Source organism: Protopterus annectens, chromosome 10.part0 (genome assembly GCF_019279795.1).
Source record: "Protopterus annectens isolate FY-2018-M chromosome 10.part0, PAN1.0, whole genome shotgun sequence".
In the NCBI taxonomy this organism is placed as follows: Eukaryota; Metazoa; Chordata; order Ceratodontiformes; family Protopteridae; genus Protopterus; species Protopterus annectens.
In genome coordinates this window covers 475,285,679-475,310,594 of record NC_056744.1, presented here as the reverse complement: position 1 = coordinate 475,310,594, position 24,916 = coordinate 475,285,679, and the positions used below count along the sequence as shown (strand labels likewise).

The window sequence follows — 24,916 nt, the reverse complement described above, 5'->3', positions numbered from 1 at the left end:
CTGTCCTATACGAGTGCTTAAACCTGGTGGTGTCTTCGCTGTCTCTTCCTTGGGTAAATTTAACTTTAGTAGCTCATCCCACTTTCAGCCCATTTCTTCCTAACAATGAATATGACCAGGTCTTATTGTGAAGGCCTTTCCCCACATACTGGTTAAACCTCATTTACCCTCCCATGTCTGTTTTCCTACCCACTAGAAGAAAACCAGAATACCCACACCGATAAACATATTTCCACAAACTTTTTTTGCTGCCTCAAAGCTTGCTGACCATTAAATCCGTATATTATTGCCCTGATGACTCATTTACTCCTATAGGATGAGAGCTGTTCTACTCATCCAGTCCTCACAGATTCATAGACTCATACAGTTTACAAGGCAGAGTGAGTACATGGACTTTAATCACCTTGCCAACACCCACCCTTGGAGCAGAGCCATATGGTCCACTCATTCAATCTATGAGTCAGCGGAGAGCTGACTGGCCCATTCTTTTACTTCTGAGGTGAGAATTGACCATGTGGGAAGGACAGCAAAGAAAACAATTCAGAACTATAAACTGTTCATACAATAATTAATATCTATGGTACTGAAAGCAACATTACTGGATTTTATTGTACTGTCAGCAGTATTACTGGATTTTGCTGTGGTGTGTACCAGCACGCAGAAGCTAAGCATGTGACAACTGATGAATATATTATATTAATGTCCGATTTTTATTTGTTACATATAGTATATGCGTAATCTCAGAAGGAATGTACCAAGGCATTAAAGACAGTATGGGACCAGAGAAAAGAGGGTAAAATAAAAGGTGGGGAAGAGGAAAGGAGGACTATTACATTCACTTAACGGGCAGATTAGATTGGCTTATAATATAATATAATATAATAGAATATAAAATAATATAATATAATATAATATAATATAATATAATATAATATAAGTGAAGTTTAGATAAACTTGAAAGCAACATTTTAGATGCACCCACAGGGTTTGTATGTGCATGTAACTATAGTGCATGTCCTATACTGAAGCTTAATAAGTAAGAAAACATTTAAAAACATGATTTGAGTAGGATCAGTGGGGTATGATGGTGGTGGGTCAACACAATGAAGAAAATAGTAATGGGGATAAGTTAAAGAAGTAATAACACGATATATGAACGAAGATGGGAGAAAGAGACATTAATGGATAGAACTTTTGGGAAGTTTGAGTGACTTAAAATTCAACCTGCAGAATTTCTGATTAACAGAGATTTTAAGAGCTGAAAATAGACCATGTCCACAAGTAAAAGGAATATTAATGTGGGATGCATGAGGGAATAAAGTCACAGCAGGACTAAAATCGATGCAAAATTAAAGTTTGTAATTAAGGAAGTGTGAGGCTGAACAAGAGACTAATCAGTAAGGGACATTGCAAGAGCTTAAATGGAATTTGATTAGTGTTGTTGAAAACTGTATAACCTATGAAGTGGAGCACTTGAAACTCCATCTTGTTTGAGTATAAGATTGAAGGATTTTATTAATGCAAGAAAAGGAAGTAATTTACTTAGACGGTAGAGTTACCTTGTGTCAGACATTTGGTAAACGATGAGCAAAAGCTGCAGCACTGCATCAATGTCTAGACATGAATACTGGAAATGAGACGTTAGCAGCACCTAATCAAAATGCACCAGGAAAGAATGTTGCTAATAGATGTTTTAGTGACACTACAGAGTAGTCTGTGTGTAAATATGTCGATATATGATGCAGTACAGTGACACTAGAGAGTAGTCTGTCTGTAAATGTGTCATTATATGATGCCGTACAGTGACACTACGGAGTAGTCTGTGTGTAAATATGTCATTATTTGATGCAGTACAGTGACACTACAGAGCAGTCTGTGTGTAAATATGTCATTATATGATGCAGTACTGTGACACTAGAGAGTAGTCTGTCTGTAAATGTGTCATTATATGATGCCGTACAGTGACACTACGGAGTAGTCTGTGTGTAAATATGTCATTATTTGATGCAGTACAGTGACACTACAGAGTAGTCTGTGTGTAAATATGTCATTATATGATGCAGTACTGTGACACTAGAGAGTAGTCTGTCTGTAAATGTGTCATTATATGATGCCATACAGTGACACTACAGAGTAGTCTGTGTGTAAATATGTCATTATTTGATGCAGTACAGTGACACTATAGAGTAGTCTGTCTGTAAATGTGTCATTATATGATGCAGTACAGTGACACTACGGAGTAGTCTGTGTGTAAATATGTCATTATTTGATGCAGTACAGTGACACTACAGAGCAGTCTGTGTGTAAATATGTCATTATATGATGCAGTACAGTGACACTATAGAGTAGTGTGTGTGTGTGTAAATGGATCACTATATAATGCAGTACAGTTACACTATGGAGTAGTCTGTGTGTAAATGTGTCATTATATGATGCACTCAGTGACACTATAGAGTAGTCTTTGTGTAAATGTATCATTATATGATGCAGTACAGTTACACTATAGAGTAGTATGTGTGTTAAAGTGTCATTATATGATGGAGTACGGTGACACTATAGAGTAGTCTGTGTGTAAATGTGTCATTATATGATGCAGTACAGTGACACTATGGAGTAGTCTGTGTGTAAATATGTCATTATATGATGCAGTACGGTGACACTACAAAGTAGTCTGTGTGTAAATATGTCATTATATGATGCAGTGCAGTGACACTACTGAGTAGTCGGTTTGTAAATGTGTCACTATATGATGCACAAAAGTAACACTACAGAGTAGTCTGTGTGTGTAAATGTGTCATTATATGGTGAAGTAACACTATAGAGTCACCTGTGTGTTGTCTCACTATATGATGCAGTACAGTGACACTATAGAGTAGTCTGTGTGTAAATATGTCATTATATGATGCAGCCAGTGACACTACAGAATCGTCTGTGTGTAAATGCGTCATTAAATGATGCAGTACAGTAACACTATAGAGTAGTCTGTGTGTGTAAGTGTATCACTACATAATGCAGTACAGTGACACTATAGAGTAGTCTGTTTGTAAATGTGTCATTATATGATGCAGTACAGTGACACTATAGAGTAGTCTGTGTGCAAATGTGCCATTATATGATGCAGTACAGTGACACTATAGAGTAGTCTGTGTGCAAATGTATCATTATATGCAGTACAGTAATACTATAGAGTAGTCTGTGTGTAAATTTGTCATTATATGATGCAGTCAGGGACACTATAGAGTAGTCTGTGTGTGTAAATGTATCACTATATAATGCAGTACAGTGACACTATAGAGTAGTCTGTGTGTAAATGTGTCATTTTACGATGCAGTACAGTGACACTATAGAGTAGTCTGTGTGTAAATGTATCACTATATAATGCAGTACAGTGACACTATAGAGTAGTCTGTGTGTAAATGTGTCATTATATGATGTAGTAATTCGTCATTATATGATGCAGTACAGTAACACTATACAGTAGTCTGTGTAAAGGTGTCATTATATGATGCAGTACAGTGACACTATAGAGTAGTCTGTGTGTTAATATGTCATTATATGATGCAGTACAGTGACCCTATAGAGTAGTCTGTGTGTAAATGTGTCATTATATGATGAAGTAACACTATAGAGTGGCTTGTGTGCAAATGTATCACTATATGATGCAGTACAGTAACACTATAGGGTAATCTGTGTGTAAATGTATCATTATATGATGCATTACAGTAACACTATAGAGTAGTCTGTCTATAAATTTGCCATTATATGATGCAGTACAGTCACACTACAGAGTAGTTTGTGTGTAAATGTGTCATTATATGATACAGTACAGTGACACACTAGAGTAGTCTGTGTGTGTAAATGTATCACTATATAATGCAGTACAGAAACACTACAGAGTAGTCTGTCTGTAAATGTGTCATTATATGATGCAGTACAGTGACACTATAGAGTAGTCTGTGTGTAAATGTGTCATTATATGGTGCAGTACAGTGACACTATAGAGTAGTCTTTATGTAAATGTATCATTATATGATGCAGTACAGTAACACTATAGAGTAGTCTGTGTGTAAATGTGTCATTATATGATGCAGTACGGTAACGTTATAGAGTAGTCTGCGTGTAAATGTGTCATTATATGATGCAGTAAAGTGACACTCTAGAGTAGTCTGCGTGTGTAAATGTATCACTACACAATGCAGTACAGTGACACTATAGAGTAGTCTGTCTGTAAATGTATCATTATATAATGCGGTACAGTGACACTATATTGAAGTCTGTCTGTAAATGTGTCATTATATGATGCAGTACAGTGACACTATATAGTAGTCTGTGTGTGTAAATGTATCACTGTATGATGCAGTACAGTAACACTAGGTTCATAGGATCACAGGAGGTTACTAGGCTAACGTCCCTAGAACCTCTCCAAGCCTAGCCATGTTAATCCCATATATTTCCATTTGTTCTTTTTGGGTAGTTTGCAGAATATATTTACGAATACAGCAGGTCTGTGGTCAACAATGGCTACCTCTGTCCATGGGGGACATGGATACCACCCCAGCTGCAAATCTGCAGTCTCCCATCCAATTATCTAGGCTGCATTTAAATAGGAACAGTGAGGAACTCTGTTTTACATGAATATGAAGTCTATTCCAGACAAGCTGCAGTCTCTGGGAGACATATCCCTTTCTCCAGCATGTTCTGTTAATATCACAAGATAGGTTGAGATCCCTAAAGTGAGTGACTGTTGTGCCATTTGACTTGTGGATGTGCAGTATTTCCTTTAGGGCAGGCTTGGAGATTGCCGTATAGACCATGCACAAGTCACCACTCAGCAGCCTATAAGAAACAGAGTAAAGTGACAGGGCTTTCAGTCTGTCCATGTAGGTCATGGTTTGGAGGCCACCAGGTTTGATAAACATGACCTACCATTAATGAAGCCAAACTGGGTTGGGGTCCAACATTTAGAGGTCATCTATGTCCTTGTCAATAAGTTCCATGATAATTCTTTCTATGGCCTTGCAGATGAGGCTGGATAACCTTATGGGTCTGTAGTTCCCAGGGTCAGTTGATTGCCCCCATTTGTGCAGGGGATTACTGTTTCTCTTCTTCATTCTGCAGGAACGTAACTAGTTCTCAAGCTATGATTAAAAAGAATGCCAACTGGGTCCACTAGGTCTTGTTTTAGATTGTTTAGTAAACAACCTGGGATATTATCTGGTCTCACTGTGGCCGTGCTTTTGGCCTTGGTGAGTGCAGAGATGACCTGTTCTCTAGAGATACTAGGCAGAGGGCTGGTGGCAGGTATGCTTTGGGATATGGTAGGTGGGGATGGAGGTGGTGAAGTTTGCTCTGAATCTATCATCTAACTGGTTGGTGATATATTCCAGTGTAACTTGAATAATCCCATCTACAACCAGTTTGGCACATAGCTGGACATTCCCTTTAAGACTTTGGATGTAGGTAAAGAACGCCTATGATTATCCTTGGCTAGAGATGTGATTTTAGTTTCATAATTTGCTTTAGAAGACTTTACAAGATTTCTGATTTTCTTGTTTAAGCTTAGGAGGGAGCTCTTCCTCTGTAGAGTGATATTCCTCTTGCTTTTGGACAACAGTTTCTTCCTCTTGTTATAAAATCTGTTTATACTTGAATTCCACCATGGTGGCTTGTTTTTACTGGAAGACCTAGTTTTGGTTCTATCAAGTACAGCAGAGTTTACACAGACACAAGTGTTTGTACAGGGTATCTGCGTACACGTCTGCATAGTGATCATTGATCTCTGAGATTGCAGGTGGTATGAAGCTTTTTATACCATCACTTAGGCTGTAGTTAGCTTTGGTAAAGTTTTTTATAATTGTTGTTTCTGTGGGGGTGTCAGTTCCAGTAGTTACTTCAAATAAGACTGATTTGTGGTCTGACTTACCCAAGGAGGGTATAACACATGGGGAAGTACAGTAACACCCCCATGTTGGTGAGTACTATGTCTGGAACATTAGCACCCCTAGTGAGGGTGCAGACTATCTGTTCCACAGCATTTGTGTTAACAAAGTCCAGGAAACTCTGGATGAGCATGTTTTTGCTCGAGTATGTCCCCAGTCTATGGAAAGATAGTTGAAATCTCCCATGACTAAGGTGTTGGGCTGTATGGCAGGGGATTCCAGTAACTCAAGGTAGGTGTTGTGCTTATCCTGGTTCATGGTGGGGGATCTATAGCTACCAATGATGTGGTATGGTACTTTCCCTGTAGTTAATTGGACATGGAGTAGTTTGATAGAGTCATACTGTATGACCAGTCTCAAAGTGTATTTGGTTTTAATGCAGATGGATACATCTCCACCTTTGGTTCCTTCACATTCATTCTGAGGTCTGAATGTGTGGAAGGCATTGTAGCCTTGCATGGTCAGGGTGCTCTCAGTGGCCTTGAACCATGTCTTGGTAACTGCACAAATGTCAGCATCCATCCTCTAAGGTGAGAAGTACTTCCATGCAGTGCAGTTTCAGCACAACCCTGAGTTTGTCTAGATTAGATTTTGTTACACTGGAAAATTTGCTGTTTTGACATTGCCTAAAAAAGGCAATATGGGGGAGGTAAAGGCCTTTGCCAGTATCTGAAAGTCTAGGGGGGCAAGTGCAGAGCATCTCTAGCAAAGCAGCAAGGTCTGTCTACTATATCCTCCCAGGCTGACAGATACTGGATCCAGCTGGACTGACACCAGAAGCTGAGCCAATTGTTGAAGTCAATCATTTTTTGTGTATATTGTGGCTTTATCCTGGGTGTGGGTAGGATACTACTTAGGGCTAGGGGCATACCTTCCTGGGACACACAGTCAGAGAGTGCTGTCATGTCTCTCCTCATATAGTCCAGAGAGGTATGTGTCAAGTCTTTCACTCCAACATGGACTATGGCAGAGTCATAATGGTACTTTTGTTGAGTGATGTGAGTGCATGTGTGACAGGCAGCTGACCATGACCTTCTCCTTGTACATTCTGATGAGGGGGACATCTGTGTGTCTCACTATAGAGTCACCTATGACCAAGTCATTTGATGTCTTTTACCTTAGGGGCTTATTTGTTGAGACACAAGTTTGTATGTTGATATATGTAGTGGTTTCTTTTTGCTTAATGGTGAGTGTGGGTGGTGTGCATTTTGCAGGTCTTTCACACATGTGGGTTTTAGTGTTATGACCTTATTTTGCATGTGAGGTAAAGCATTTGTTCTGACAACCTGTTTGATACCTAGTTTGTTTTCACGTGAGAAGAATGACTCCATTTCCAAAGTGTGTGTTTGCTTCTCTCACATAGGGTGTTTGCTTTAGGAGTTAATGGTTATCGGTATACATGAGACAATTGCTGCATTGGCTCAAGATGCCCATATCAATCAAGCTGGCAGGAGAAATGATTGGAAACTGCCCATCCATTATGGCAAGATTTTTCTGAATGTGGTATATGGGATGGAAGTAGGCTAGCTGGACTTCATCACAAACAGCAAAAATGAAGCAGCAATTCAATTAAATACAGTTAACAAAGTGCAGTGCTGGGTTAAAATATACTTAGTTTTCATTTTTTTTTCAGTGGATGACCTGGATTTCAGTGCAGATGCACTCCAGACCTCTGGTTAAAATTTTCAAATGTTGAGCAGCTCAGGTAAACTGAGCGCAGACCTGAGCAAATGTGAGGATTATCTACAGGCAAATTTAAACACTTATAACACAACTACCAATGGGAACACCCCAAACTGAGCATTTCTCCAGTAATATCCAACTCAGATGGGTCCTCACCTACACACTTCTGACACAAGGCTGCAAGGAGGCCCTGTTAATGTAAGATGTTTGGTTTAAGAGGACAGTGATACCAAACAGTCTAGATTCAGCAGGTCTGAATCTAGCCTATGCTATATAAGGCAAGGAAACACAATTTCTAGATGGGAAGGAGTAATGGAGAGTCACTTAAAGGTGAAAGTGAGAATGTTTAGTAGTACACTATTAGATAACTTGCAGTGATACCACCCTCTGCACAAACCCGGAGCTCTTTGAGCAGCTGTGAACAGTGAGAGACTATGGAGAGCATTTCCTATAGAAGAGTTTAAACTGGGGTTTGCTTATATGCAAGTATGTGGAACTGCATTTCTGAGGCTTTTATACCAGAAGGATGAAAGACTTTTCTAAAGTTAAACTCTCAGGCCAATCAGATAAAAATGCAATAAGCTATCGACCAATAATTCCCACCTTGGATGGATTGAATTTAGCTCTCTGTTCCTAACAGAGTGGAAAAGAACCCCTTCAATATAAAACAAACTGGCTATGAGCTCAAGTGCAGTAACAAATGCTTTAAAACAGAAGTAAGAATTCTTGTAATTACAGGAATCTTTGGAAATAAGTTCATTAACCCTGAGAAATGTTGACAACACACAAAAACTTTGCAAAACTTAGAAGTATTTTGAGAGACACAGAACAGCTTTTGCAGAATATTGTTAAAACAACCTAAGAGCAGTACAGTAACAAACAGATGGAGTTTCTTTAACAAGTGCAGTCTAAAAAGCAGTGATAAATTTAAACAAATAAATAAATGCAGCACAGCACTGTTAAATATCACTGAAACAGAGTAAGGGCAATATATGTATATATATATATATCTATATATATATATATATATATATATATATATATATATATATATATATATATATATATATATATATATATATATATATATATACACACACACACACACACACACACACACACACATACTTATATCAGCTTTGTAAGTCCAGATGGTTTTAAAACAAAAATCCAAATCTTGCAGTCACAAGTGTCCAAGCCAGGCACAAGGAAGCTCTGAAGAAATGAGCCATACAGCTCATACTATAGAGAAGTCTGTGTGTAAATGTATCATATGGTGGAGTAGAGTGACACTATAAAGTAGTTAGTGTGTAAATGTACCAATATATGATGCAGTCAGTGACACTATAGAGTAGTCTGTGTGTAAATGTATCATTATATGATGCAGTGCAGTAACACTATAGCATAGATTGGTGTAGATTTATCCTTATATGGTGCAGTACAGTAACAGTAGAGAGTAGTCTGTGTGGAAATGTATCAATATATGATACAGTACAGTAACACTATAGCATAGATTGGTGTAGATTCATCCTTATATGGTGCAGTACATTAACAGTAGAGAGTAGTCTGTGTGTAAATGTCTCATTATATAATGCAGTACAGTAACACTACAAAGCAGTCTGTGTTTAAATGTATCATTATATGATGCAATATAGTAACACTGTAGTTAGTGTATAAATGTATCATCATTATATAATGCAGTACAGTAACACTGTAGTCTTTGTAAATGTATCATCATTATACGATGCAGCACAGTAACACTGTAGTCTGTGTAACTGTATCATCATTATATAATGCAGTACAGTAACACTGTAGTCGTGTAAATATATCATCATAATATGATGCAGTGTAGTAGCACTACAGAGTAGTTTGTGTGTAAATGTATCATATGGTGCAGTACAGTAGAGTAGGTGCAATATGGGTGTTTTTCTTTGGCAATGCAGTGTACAAGAGTTTTCAAATTTTCTAAATGATTGGATATACAATAACATGCAAAAGCAACCTATTATAAATTGATATGACAGCCAGACAATTATGGTTAGAGCACCAGAATGTTTTAGAAGAGCTAAACCCAAACATAAAACTACTGTTCAATCTCAGCCTTACTACAGAATATGTACCCAAAGAGTGGCGTACAGCAACAGTGGTCCCTCTCCACAAAGGTGGTGCCTCAACAGATCCTGGAAACTATCGCCCCATAAGCCTGACTAGCTTGGTCTGCAAAGCTATGGAAAGGATCATCATGGACCTCATAAATAAAGATACTGGGGACCTACAGACACTGGATCCTACCCAGTTCGGCTTTGTTAAGGGCAGATCCTGCCTCTTAAACCTGGTTGATTTCTTTGAAACAGTCACCAAGGCCATTGACGAGGGGAAGGTGGTCCACACAGCCTACCTGGACCTCGCAAAAGCCTTCGATACAATACCCCACTTGGGCATCATAGATAAGCTCACCAGCTTAAATATAAACCCCTATGTCACTAGATGGGTTGAAAACTGGCTCAAGGACAGAACCCACATGGTTAGAATTGCTGAAGCCATGTCAGACTCCAAACCAGTTACAAGTGGCATCCAACAAGGCTCAGTCCTGGGACCTCACTTGTTCGGTATATATTTCTCAGAGGTACAGGCCAACACAGAAGGACTGTGGCTGACCAAGTTTGCAGATGACTGCAAACTGGACGCCATAATCGACTCTCCAGCTGACACAAGCATCCTCCAAAAGGGCCTCATAGAAACAGACAACTGGTGCCAGAGCCATGGTCTCAAGCTAAATGCCAAAAAGTGTATAGACATCCCCTTTGGCAAAAACAAAGTGCCAACAAATTACCACATAGGTGGTAATCCATTAAGTACAGAAGAAGTAATTAGGGACCTGGGGACCCAAGTTGATAGCAATCTCTCATTTGACAACCACGTGGCTAAAGTGGTTAGAAAAACATTTTATATAGCCCACCTAATCATGAAGGGATTCACATCTAGATCAGGGGAGGTCATCGTGCCTCTTTACTCATCCCTCATCAGGCCCATAATTGAGTACAATGCCCCTTTTGGGATGTACCTTACCAGACACTTGCACCAACTGGAAAGACCCCAAAAGTACCTCACCAAGAGGATCAAAGGGCTCAAACAGATTCCATATGCTGTCCGGTTAAAGAAACTCCAGCTCTACTCAGTGGCATACCGCCTGCTCAGAGGCGATCTGTGCCTGACGTATAAAGCCATGTCCAACCCGGAATTAATGGATACGCTACACCTTAGAAAATCCAAATCCCATCGAGCTACGCGCTCGAGAGACTTGAACCTTAACACTGAAATAAATAGGACATGCTGGAGGGACAGATTCATAACCCAGAGGCTCCCTTCACTCTGGAATAAAATCCCAGTCCAGGTTAGGCAGATTCCCTCACTGACTCTCTTCAAGAGGAATCTTGATGAGTGGATGGGAGACCATAGGTTTACCCCGGGTATCAGTTCTGTGTCACTGTTAGACAGAGGCACAGTATACTAACCTCGAAAAAGGGCATAGCAAAATTAATTTAAAATGGGTGGCGAAAGCAAAACACACTCTGGCTAGGCTTATAAATGCCCTAGGGCAGATAGCCTAATATGAACCTATGAACCTATGATAGTTATAATCCTGAGGGTGTAGTAACACATTTGTTTTTCAACAGTATTCTCTGAGGTTTAACTTGTTTTAGTTTTATCTGTACTATCGACATTTAGTAAGAAGAGCAGACATTTTCAGAAATGAAGCCAAGTAAAGCCATGACAGAGTGCATTTTAAAAAATGTCACTGTTTTTCCAGCAGGTCACAATAAGGATATAACTAACAGGTATGGATATGGTAATTGATTCACGCACAATCTACCACTATAAAATTTAATTGCTTCATCGATTGTTAAATTATGCAGAGTGGATGGATTTTATGTGAACATCATTTAGAAAGGACTTAATTCAAAGCCCTAGTTGATTATTCTTCCTGTAGTGTTCAGCTGAGCAGTCATTACGGCAAAATCTCGCAATATGCAGAGGTATCATAATGAAGATCAGAACATTTTATATTAACAGATCACATGACATCCTCATGTAGGAAATGGCATATCTATATCTATCTATACACATACACTTATATATATATATATATATATATATATATATATATATATATATAGGCATTACAAGATTAATGATATATACATATTTATACATTTATATAATAGAAAACATTGGGGACATATGTATGGTATGTAGCCTACTGAAATTATTAATGTAATAATAAACAGCAACCAGGGCAGACTGCATTCAAGTACAGGCTCATGCAAAGGGTGTGAAATGCAAAGAAAGTGAAATAAGACAGAACTAGAAGGTAAATATTGTTCATCTATTTTTAACAAAATAGCCCAATGACTTTTATCACTCAGACTGCATATTATATGTCACATAGCTGATTGTAATGCTATCTAGAGATTAAAAATGACATGTACTAGAACTGCAGTTCAAAAACCTCATCTATTTTTAGAATATAAAATATAGGCTAGTAGTGGACACTCAGAAATAAATAACATTCATAGGGTACAGATATATTGCATCAAGGAGTTGCTTTCAAATACTTTTCCTACACTTCTGCTTCCAATGCCCATTGTCAGAGCCCATTCCTTTACCGGGAAGGATACTTTACACTAAAGGATGTAGTATTTTCATGACAAGCTCCAACATTTATACTTGCACCGTGGGTGAGGGTAGTTTCAGTTATTTTTTTTATTATTATTATTTTTTAATTCAGTATTCAGTGGAGAATGGTGAAAGTGCCAATAACGTTTGTAAGGTTTGTCTGCATCATTATTTGAACAGTCTAACTGGGGAAGTGTGCAATACATCATGTAGAATTATAGTCACATTAGATATAATACCAACTGTAGCTATTCACCTCAAGGGTAAATTAGTTTGGCATCCTGCCATTGTTGCATTATACTTACTATATTTGTTTTATTAAGTTGTTTACTTTGCTACGCCATACAGAGCTTCTACTTCATTCTGTACAACCTAAGGAAGGAGCTAAAAATGTCAATGTATTACTACTGAATCCTGGCAACTACTGATTAACATGCCTTTGATGCAACAGGAACTGTAACCAGATGGAGGCCCAAAAATATGGTTAAAAAACATGGTTATACATCCATTTATAATATGGCTAAAATACAAACCAGGAAGTTATGAAGTGTACATGTTTGATAGTACCAGAGTTAAGAGTTAGTGTATTGTATTCCGATCTCAAAACTTGACATAGACATGTAGAAATGCTCAGTAACGGGCTGTAAAAGTAGGATAGAAAGAGCTGGGTAGGATATATACGCAGCTGCTCTAAAATGACCCAGTAAAGCGCCATGAAAAAGATAAATGGTAGAATCAAGCAAAAAAAAAAAAAATAATAAATAAATAAATAAATAAACCAATGATGCCTGAGTAAGGGATTTTTAATTTATTTTATGGGTGAACAAAAATAAAGTATATAAAAATAAATCTGAAAATCATATCAAAATCAGGGTCAGTTCTTAAATATTGCTCTAAAAATGTATCTTTGCTGTAGGAAGAGACAAATGGTTGTATTGTGTTGTCAGCACAATGAAGTTTGTGTGTGTGTGTGTGTGTGTGTGTGTGTGTGTGTGTGTGTGTGTGTGCATTTCAGGATAGAGGTAAACTTTTTTTTTTTAAAGAATAAGGTTTTACCTGACAAATCAGGTTCCAGTGGCTGTACCTCATGCTGACAGTTTTGATAGCACATGAGAAGGATCCTGATTTACCATAGAGTTGAACTTCTGAGTCATCTGCAAGTCAAACCATTAAAAATGACATTTCATTTGCTTTTTATTAGGATTTTAGACATAAATGTTTCACAGGTAATAACTTCTCACAATAGTTATATGACCATATTGATTATGCAATTTTATTTGATATCCAACAGGTTAATATCCCCTATATTTTGCTCATACACTGCTTTGCAGTTCCTCATAAGGACAAGGAATACAATTCACATACAACAGAAAGCATTTTAATCTGTTAAACTCCATAGGAACCAAGGACAAAAATCATTTCATAAAACTAAACCCTTGGGATATGCTGGCAGTATATTCACTCAATTTAAGCAAACCACACAACAGCAGGTAGTATTTCTAGCACTTTTGTTCTTTATTGGATTAGAAGCTCTTCAGAAAATAACCCTCACATATTACATTCTGTTTAAATAACAAGAAGGACATGACATCACAAAATAGAACAAATAAAATCTCTATTCCAGTAACTAATCAATTATGTTGTTACATACATCATCACCTAGTTAAAAATACCAAACTAAAAAAGCAAAAAAAAAATGCAACCTGTAGCCAACAATAAACATTTTATAAAATCTTGTATTTCAGCAAGCTCATAATGGAAATGTGTCATGGGTATTTTCTGAAGAATCTCACAATATGCAGAAGCATCATAATGCAGATCATAACATTTTATGTTAACAGATCACATGACATCCTCATGTCATACATATGTAGGAACTGGCATTTTATATATATATATATATATATATATATATATATATATATATATATATATATATATAGGCATTACAAGATTAATGATATATAAATATATATTTAATGTGTGATGGTTATTTTCCGAAGAAGTTCTAATCCAGTAAAGAACAAAAACACTAAAAATGCTACCTGTTGTTGTGTGGTTTGTTTGCATTGGGTGAATACACTGCCAGCGTATCCCAAGGGTTCATTTTTAATCAGTTATTTCCAACATCTGCCTATGACAGCAGCAGAAGGGGATTCTAGATGCTTCAAATGTTAGGAATGTAATTCTCATCAGACAGCAATGACGTGATAAAATTTCTGCAGTTACAACATGTACGACATTACTTATGTTAATGATACAATTTACACAGTATCAACACGTAAGATATAGTGATTATGTTAATGACACATAATAGCCACAGGAGTACTGTATTAAAAAAAAATGGATGGATACCTTTATTATGTGCTTCCATTAAAATTTGTTGGAATGTATTGGAGGGGATGTGGAACCTGTGGCTTTCAGTGCTAATTCCGTTGTGGAACAGTTTTGGACTGTTAAGGTAAGGCCCATCTTGTCTCAGACTGCATAGAAGATCCTTTACACTGTGCATTTATACTTTTATCCTAGGCTAATTTCTGTGTTGTTTCTTTCTACTGATAATTGGTGTTGATGGCCACTAAACCTCAGCTACAAATGAGCTGAAAAATAGCAAGCATTACTCTCCAATAATGTGGGTTAATGTATCTGATTACCCACCAAATGGGATGAAGGCTGTTAGAAAATATAAGAATGGAGTATGACATAGTTCCACAGCTTTCATAGGAAACATCAAACTTTCTGGCAGAAAAGAACCAGTGACCAATCCATAGATAAATTGAACTGCTTTTCCCTGGCAGCTGTATTTCAATGTCTGCTTGGCAAGAGTCAAAAATAAGTCACTGAAACTTCTTCACCGGAACATTTCTACTAGGAAGACTTTATTCCAGTATACCTGACAATATTTTGTTGCAGTGTGTTCTACAGCAGGAGCAATATTACCTTATAAATTGCTAAAAAATTCTGAAAATTAAACAAGGAAAAAAATTGCTCAGGTTTAGACTGATAGAATCCTAGAGTTAGCATCAGGATGGTTTTCATCAGAGAAAAAGGTTACCTTATAACTTGCTCAAAAATTCTGAAAATTAAACAAGGAAAAAACTTGCTCAGGTTTAGACTGATAGAATCCTAGAGTTAGCATCAGGATGGTTTTCATCAGAGAAAAAGGTCACAGTATCATTTGACTTGACTATGTGCTTGATAGTCAGAGATTTATTTATAAGCATAAGCTTTATTCATTTTAATTTGTGTTACCTTTGGCTTTTGCCTTAATGTCAGTCATTACAAGTGAAGTGTGAAGTATATGTGCCTGTTTTTTTTCTCTGAAAGGTGCACTCTGTAAGAATGAGACACATGTTACACAATGGCATGTCTCTAGACCACTGCAACCATTCACACGTGCACACACATACTCACAAATGCATGCACACACATACTCACAAATGCATGCACACATACTCACAAATGCATGCACACAAACACTCACAAATGCATGCACACACACATAAAAAGTCTGAGATAGTTTCAGATGCATCTAAAACATTTTAAATTATAAGGAAAGATAAAGAAAAAGGAAAATTTAGCTTCTAGACAAGACCTGAATACACATTTATATCTAACTATGTGTACTATATATAGAACCTTTATGTGTGTCTTGGGGGTGTTTCTGTAAAGTTCATGGTTAGTTACTAGGCATATTCCAGGAGACCATTCAGAAGCCTTGCCCAATATTCCAACTGCCCCAGAGCAATAGATGGTTAAGTGACTGGCTCAGAGTCACAAAGTCAGCAAAAGGAAGATGAAGGAATCAAACCCTGGGCTACAGGAAACAGCTCTTAGTTGTAATCATCTGCACTAAAAATATACAGTGTAGTCCATGTGTTTTTATAAATAAAGTCAGCTAACAAACCCAGCTGCCCTTAAGCCTAGACAATTTCATTTTTAAAAATGAGACTCAAACCCTGTTCCTTGTGTCTGTGAGGTAAACACCTTAACCATTATGCCAACCCAAACATCTACCTGATGAGACAGACAGCATAAACAGAAAATGCTGTCACTGTAGGTATCTACATAAATTCAGTGAAAATAAATCAAACCATGGAATTCAGAACTGTGGACAAATATGGAATGAAGAGAACATTCGGTGTCTGAAAAGTCACAAACCTTCTCCAATGCAATAATCAGTGCCCACAGTAATAGCACAGTTCTCTTTTCAGATAAGTTGTTGTTCACAGCTTCCCTCTTTGTGGTAACTAGTCCATATAATTTAACATCCAGGTATACAGTTTCTTAGCAAGCAACCAGACGTTCCTTTCTATTTCCATATATTCCAGGCAAATATAAGCTCTTATTTGGCCTCAGGGTAATCCTTCAAAATGACTTATTTAAAACACTCACTTTGATCTCAAGCCTCCACTGTAAAGCTCTTCCTGAGACCATAAGGTAATGGATATATCCATCACTAGTGGTTGTCATGTACCTCTTAGATCATGGTTATACACGCCATAACTATTCCAGGCAGGGTCAAGACCCACTCTACCAGGGCCTTGGCTTCATCTATGGCTTTTTGGGAAAAAGTTGGATTCTAGAAGTGTTCTGGAAGCTGCTACTTGGTTCTCTATGCATATGTTTAGAGCGCATTACAAGCTTGGTTCTTTCTCTAGGTCTAGATCAGGATTTGCTTGGAGCATTGTCTAAAGGATTCTGGACCCCTCCCCTTCCACCTTCCAAGTGTTTTAAGCTAGGGAAATCCACTACATAGCTAAGGCTACTACAGCAGTAATCAATATGATGAGAATCTACCACAATGACAATATGCTCCTAAGACTTGATCCAGTTGCTTGTGATTTGGAAACTTATGTAGACATTGACCTAACTTTGTGTCCATTGTCATATGAAAGTCCTTCTACATTTCACAGCTTATAAACAAAGAGGTTATGCCTAGATCTAGTGATGTCATTGCTCCCTTTACTCCGCCCAATCATTGAGTATAATGCCCCCTTTGGAATCCATCTGTCCAGACATATGCAACAACTGGTATGCCCACAGAGATTCCTTGCTATAAGAATACATGGTCTAAACAATACATACTCAATGGATTGACTCAAAGCTGTGTCACTATACTCAATATCCTATAGACAGTTAACATGTGACTTGTGTTTGGCATACAAGGCATCCTTTGACCTAACATTGATCAATTACTGCACATCAGCAAGTCAAATGGCATCAGAAATATTCTGTCTAGGGGTGTAAACCTCTTCCTCAGTATCAACAGATTGGTGTAGAGGTACAGTTATATCTCACATAGGTTACTGCTGCTCTGGGAAAGAATTCCTATCCACGTAAAACAAAGATCTTCCCTGTCCATATAAAAACATAACTTGGATCTATGGATAGGAAACAGTAAAGTTACTCCAGGACTTCCCCTTGTACTACCAATGGACAGAGGCAGGTCCTAAATGCTTTATCCCATGCATAGGTCCCCTCAAATTATCTATAGTATAATCCCAGTTATTCTCACTATGGGTAATACATAACTATTGTCCATGGGGTAAGATAAGGCCAATATAACATAACACCAAATGGGAAAGGTTAATGCAAACTTGAAAAGGGAAAATGGTTAAGCTTAAAATGGCCTGCAAGGGCAGTTAGGCTAGTACTTACCTATCAACCTATTAAAAGAACTTGAATGGAGTGTAATTTATCTGTTTTACCATCCATCAAGTTATACTCAGAAATAACCAAAATCCTGGCAACAAATCAAAGGATTATGATCAGGTCTCCAAACATAACAGGCTTGTTATGTGCTCCAGGCAGACATGCCAAGAAATTCCCCCTGAGATGCGAATCTTGGCATTCACATCAGAAACACATAATAAAAGGTTCTGATCATTGGCCTGATCATAATTCTTTGTAGTGCATAGAGGTTTATCTGCTTCATGTACAATCAGTTACATAACAAAGAATAGTACTTTTCCCAGCTTTGAAAGCTGATAAAGTATTATTTCTGAAGCACACGTCTCAACTTCTTTGCTTACGAATTCCGGACAAATCCAAAAATAATGGGGAGGAAAGGTTAAAATCAGGGACAGTTTTTAAATATTGCTTTAATTTACTTATCAAATTAATAGAACCACATATTTTGCATCAATATGCACTTTCTCAACAGTAAGAAGTGTGGAACTCTAATATCTAGCATTACTGACTGACTATGACAGTGATTTACCAGAAAAATAAAAATAAATTATGACGGACAAGACAAAAATATGAGAGAAACTCAGGGACAGTTCAGCGGCATGGACAGCAGGCAGAAACAAAGCTGTTTTACCTTCTGCCACCATCCTTTGCCAGCCAACACTGTCCATTGTTAGTTCCTGGTAAAGACCTGATCACAGCAGCGCTCCAGGGGAATAGGTCCTTAATAATTGTAATGCACTTTCTTGTCCTGCTGCATAATTAGTCTCAGTACATTTAAGATAATTCTTGGTATATGTAATACACTTAGTCACCAGCCACTGGAAGAAAAAGTTTTCAGTAAAGTTATGAATATAAATTCCAAAGTCTTCCCATGGGTATAGACAGTAACCTCTCCTATATCAAATGGCCGAATAGCTTTAAGGTAAAATAAAAATTATTTGCTCAAATACTGTGAACGGATAAAATTCAGTTATTCAAACATTTTAGTCCTATTCAATGTTTCAGCTTCTTCACATATTGGAAAGGATTAGTTATCATTTGTCAGTGTCTCTTATTTTTTCTACATAAAACAATAAGTGAAAACTGACAAAAATCTGTTAATTTTTTTTAAATTTTTGAATGTAACCCCTATTGTTTATGAAAATAAAACTAATTCAAGTACAATGAAATCTAAATAGAAATCAAATAATTACACACTATCTCAAACTGACCTTATTATTAGAAAACTATAAGGTCAGTACTCTGTGATAATATAATATGTTCATAGGATTTTACCAAGCTGACAGCTAAGCAGACCACTGGGCAACTTAGCCATACCACTTAGTATTGGTGGGAGACTGGCGATGTCCCCTCATTAAGTACATTTTCCCCATGTATCCCAGATGTAGTTATCCAGACTGGTTTAAAAGGTTGTTAGGGGGAAATATTTGCTTGATATGTAAAAGCAGCCTGTTCCAAGAAATGGGAGCTATGTTGGGTTCAGTACCTGCCACACCATCTTGGTGATGGTGATGTGGTAGTAGAGGCTAAGGTCATTAGAACAGGTGTTTACCTTGCCGCTAATTCTTCTTAGGTGAAGGAGTCCAAGGATTGTTACATGATTCATAGCACAGACGTTCAAGCACAGATCACCTATTAGGAGAAATACAGCTTGGTATGCTGAACTATTGTATACGTTATACATGTTACCTTTTTCCATTTGAGAATCTTAAGTTTAAAAATATGCTGAAAACTTGGAATTTATAGTGGCTAATTCTTTTATTGCCATGTATATACTATTATTTATTTTCTAGCACCATGCCTGTTAGATTTCATTTGCATTTTTTACTTTATCTGGTTCTTTCAGCAATTTTGACTAAATTCTTGGAAGAAATTATAAACTCCGGTGTATATTTCCTTGATCCTGCCTTGTGACTGATGAAGTCTTTTTATCAGAAAAAATTCTGGTATCATTATATTCCATCATGTAGTCTGCTATCATTACACAGTACACTGTAGAAGAAACACTGCATGCTTATGCTGTCAACATTTTAGCATACTGGTGCTTGTCCAGTTTCAGATGCTGGACTTTTGTTTGGGTTGTGGGAGTTGGAGAAGAGTGAAAAGGTTATCTTTAAGTGTATTTTATATCTCCCTTTGTTCATGTTTGTGCTGCCTCAGAGTTGGTATATAGCGACTGGGATGGGGGACATGCCCTCAACTTTGGGGACACAGAGGACGTTGCTGCTACAAAAATAATTATTTAGGGGTCTTTAGGGATCTTGTTAATGTCACTGGTTTGGGAGTAGAAATTTGCATGTCTTCTAATATTTGGATCTCAGTTAAACAAGTCATAATTAGTCATAGTAAATTACATAGTAAAAGTTTGTTTCTGCTTTTGTTATGATAATACCACAATCTTTTTAAAAGAAGCTGTCTCTTTTATATGAATTGACAGGGATTTTATCCCTCCTCACACACACATACACACACACACACACACACACACACACACACACACACACACACACACACACACACACACACACACACACACACACACACACACACACACACACACACACACACACACACACACACACACAAACAAGACTATTTTTTTAAAGAAGTACCTAAGGAGACAGAAAGTTCCGGCAGAAGATTCACAATAAAATTTGAAAATTTGATGCCAGACAAACACATGGGAACTGTCTGATGAAACATGAATCTGCCTCTCACCCTGTCTGTCTGTTGGTTAAAAGTAACACTACTTCAATAAAAGTACAGGATAATTTATTTTCCTGTTGTGAGCTTCTCCTGACAAAGTTTACTCTCTGCTAAGCACTACATGAATCAGGCAGGCTTTGCTACTCTACTGAAATGCAGCTTACTGTGACAGAGTGATCACAGCTCACAGTGGTCATCCTCATCTTGCAGCACTGACCAGTGACACACTTGTTTTGGAACCAGAAGCCACATTTTAAATTGTGGTGGATCTGAGTGTTAAGTCACCATCCACATATACACACGTGCCTGTTTTCTTAAGTGTGACTTCACATCAGGTTTTTGGGACAACAGAAGAGGCCACTGTAGCCATGTTGGACTTAGAAACTCTGTTGGGCTAAGAATCAATCAGCTGAGATGGTGGGGTAGTAAATGTCAGGTTAGAGTGGTTGCCATCACAAGAAAATGGGTAGTGACTCTAGATTTAAGCAGTGATAATTCAGCAGAAATGTATTTTCCTGTTATAAACGATTACTGACTTACTGACCAAAATGGCTCCTGTAATAAGATAATTAGGAATTAGAACTGCTATTCTTAACAGGGGAGCATATATAGATATATATATATATATATATATATATATATATATATATATATATATATATAATAAAATATATATATAAATATATATATTTTTTATTACTATTTTTATTAATTCACCAATTGTTGCTGGCATTACCTTTTCCTGAGAAAGCATACAAATACAATATATAGAATGATTTCACAAGGGGACTTTACTAGATCAATTATGTGATATTAACAACACAGTGATGCAAGTTAGAGCTTTTGCTTCATAGTGACTAGTTCTTTGGTTCATTTCCCAGATGGCATGTGATCTGTATACAATTGATATGCTCTCCCAGTATTTATCTAGGCTTTTACTGATTGTTCTGATTTCCTTACAAATTTAAACGTGGTCAGTTGAACGACTACTCATCTAATTTGCCAAGGTGCATGTTGCTTAGGTTATATGACATATAGCAGTATATGTGAAGTATAATGTTTGTTAATTTGTTAATGCAATTTGATTACTTTTATATGAATGTAAATTTGCGTATGTCACAAGTGATAATTCAATAAAGATGTGTGAAAGAAAAGTTGTATTGGCAGTTGCATATTTGAGTCCTGTGGTAAGCTACTAAACTTACATATATATCTGCTGAAGGCTCCACAGTGCGTAAAACAATATAATAGGTATCATATAATAAATGAAGAGACAGCGAGACATTCATCATTTACTTTGAAATGTTCAACATTTACACCAAAATGAGGTTTATTTACTTTATTATAGCATACGTATTCAAAAATAGAAAGTATGCAGATTGTTAACAGGATTCTGATATAGCTTTGTTTGTGACTAGATGTCTAAAAAGCAAAACAAAGATATGAATCTGAATTGCTTTTTCTTTAGAAATAATACATTTTAGTACCCAAGAGTAAAGAAAAGGTATTGCTGGGGTACATTAGTATTGAAAATGAGAACTTTCTTTGTTATTTTAACCAAGGGTGTATAACCTAATTTTGCTAATGCCACTTTTTCTCTGGTATGTGAACAGAGGGTATAATGTGTCAGATGTTGTTATATCTATATCTATATCTTTATCTCTTTTTATCTATATTTCTACATATATCTGTATCTATTGACTCCCCACATTTTGTCAGATGCCACTTCTTTGACAAATGTAGGAGGTGTGGTTTAATGCTGATGGTACGGATTGCCGAGTCATGGAAATGTCGATGATATGAAATGTCAAGACAGGTAAGTGAGGTTGGAAGGGTGAGAGTGTTTGTGCATGTGTATGTGAGTTAGGATAAGGGTTGGGGATGAGTGAAGGATAGGTGTTGCATGTTTGTGTGTGAATTTGTGTATTTTAGGGTTAGGTTCAGGGTTATTTTTGTGATAGACATAGTGTTATCTGTGTGTCGTCGTGAATGTTTCTGTGTCCGAGTGTGCCTTGTGTAGTGACAGTGATACGGGAAGGTTTTTATGAAGGTAGAGGTTAGGGTTAGGGTTGAGAGAAGGGGTAGCATTAGGGTTAGGCTTGGCACCCATTACTAAGGTGACACAGGGAGGCAGAGACAAAATTAGGATGACTAAAAACATGGTAGACACCTGTCGACAAAAACAGCAGATTGAATGATTCTCTGGATTGGGGTATTTGCCCTTTCTCAGAGAATTATGTGATCTCAGAGTTAGAATATATAATTAACAGGGGGTGTGGGGGTGTAGGGGGCTTGCCCCATGCAAAAAAACAATGTTTTCATTTCTTTTTCTTTTTTTTTTTTACTTTTTTACTTGATGCATCTGTAGTAGCATGTCAATGTGAATAGTGTTGATCATTTGGTTAGGACATTATTCACATTGATAACAGTGCCATTTGATATATACTATATATATATGCATACTGATACAGATCAAAATACCCACATTTCAATGTTTACAAAGCTAACAGTGAAAGATCAACTTTCCAAAAGCCAAAATTCTAGTACATATGCAAAAATTTACAAAAGTAAAATAGATAAAAGCAATGTTTTTTTGAAGAGACAAGCCCCTCTGTTCCTCCCCCAACATGCCCAGATAATTATATATACTAACACTGAGACCACACAATCTTGGGCAAAGGGCATCTCTCCTTACCCCAAGAATGGTGCAATCTAACACAACTATCAATCATCTGTTTAGTTGGTCAAATTTTATTAGCTAAACAGATGTTGACTAGCTTCAGTCAAACCATATATAGTCAGTCCCACATTTAATCTAATTGCTTCTTGGTCAATATCTGTTTAATTGACTGCATGTGTCAACATATATGGATGGTCAACAGGTGTGCAAGATCAAAAATCCCGGGATAGAGTAATACTCCCTTTCCCTGGAATTTTGTGATGGAGTTAGAAAATATAATTAGCAGGGGTTGTGGGAAAACAATTTTAATTTTTTTGTTTTAGGAAAACTACATACACAAAGATTCTTGCTCAGTACATGGGTCGTAGTGCATCCACGTTCAGTTTGTTGAAGTTTTGTGGTCAATGGGCTACTCAATTAAACTGAGTAGACCTTAATATATGTATACATATATATATATATATATATATATATATATATATATATATATGCGTGTGTGTGTGTGTGTGTGTGTGTGTGTATATATATATATATATATATATATAAAAACAGCATCCATGGGGGGGATGGGGTCCCCCCGGCTGTGGCCTTATGAACTCAATGAGGAATAAACCCACAGTTAGGACAGCTGTTTAATCTTAGCCTCACCTCTGGAATCATAATGGAACTCATAAATAAAGACATAGGAAACTTGCAGACTTTGGATCCAACCCAGTTTGGCTTTGTCAAAGGCAGATCCTGCCTCTTAAACTTGAGGGCAGTCAAAGGCAGTCCCTACGACCTGGCCTGGCAAAGGCCTTCACACCCACCCCCACTCAGGTATCATCGAAAACTCATCAGCTTGAATAAAAAATCACAACATCACAAAGATGGGTTGCAAACTGGCGACAGACAGAACAGGTCAGGTCAGAGTTGCTGGAGCCATTCAGACAAGCCAGCCTGTCACAAGTGGTGTCAGCACAGTCCTGGGTCCCGTCCACTCTTGTCAGGCATCTACTTCAAGAGTACAAGCAAACACAGGAGGTTATGGGACAAAGTTTGATGACTGCTGCAACAAGAAGCCGCCATAAAAAACACATCTGACACAGATATCCTCCAGAAGGGCCTCAAGCTTTTATAGTCTCATACCCGCTTGCTCAGAGTGACTGCCTGCCTGACATATATAGGCCATGTCAAACCCAGATTTGATGAATATGCTTCAAAAAAAAAAATCTAGATCCCAGAACCACCGGGGAGACTAGACTTAAACTTGACGTTTATAAATAGAGCGTGCTGAGGGACAGATTCATCACCCAGAGACTCCCTATGCTGTGGAACAAAATGTGACTATATATATATATATATATATATATATATATATATATATATATATATATATATATATATATATATATATATATATATATATATATATATAGCGTATATGTGTGGATATATATATATATATATATATATATATATATATATACATATATATATATATATATATATATATATATATATATATATATATATATATATATATATATATATATAT

The 24,916-nt window shown here is 37.1% G+C and overlaps 1 long non-coding RNA gene across 2 annotated transcripts in view; it reads right to left on the bottom strand.

Moving 5' to 3' along the window:
* The window catches only part of LOC122813193, a 236,708-nt gene that overhangs the window by 104,264 nt on the left and 107,528 nt on the right, over positions 1-24,916 (bottom strand). For both annotated transcript variants that reach the window (XR_006366647.1, XR_006366648.1), the window contains exon 3: positions 13,356-13,453. This is a non-coding gene — a long non-coding RNA (uncharacterized LOC122813193). The remainder of the gene's footprint in view (positions 1-13,355; positions 13,454-24,916) is intronic.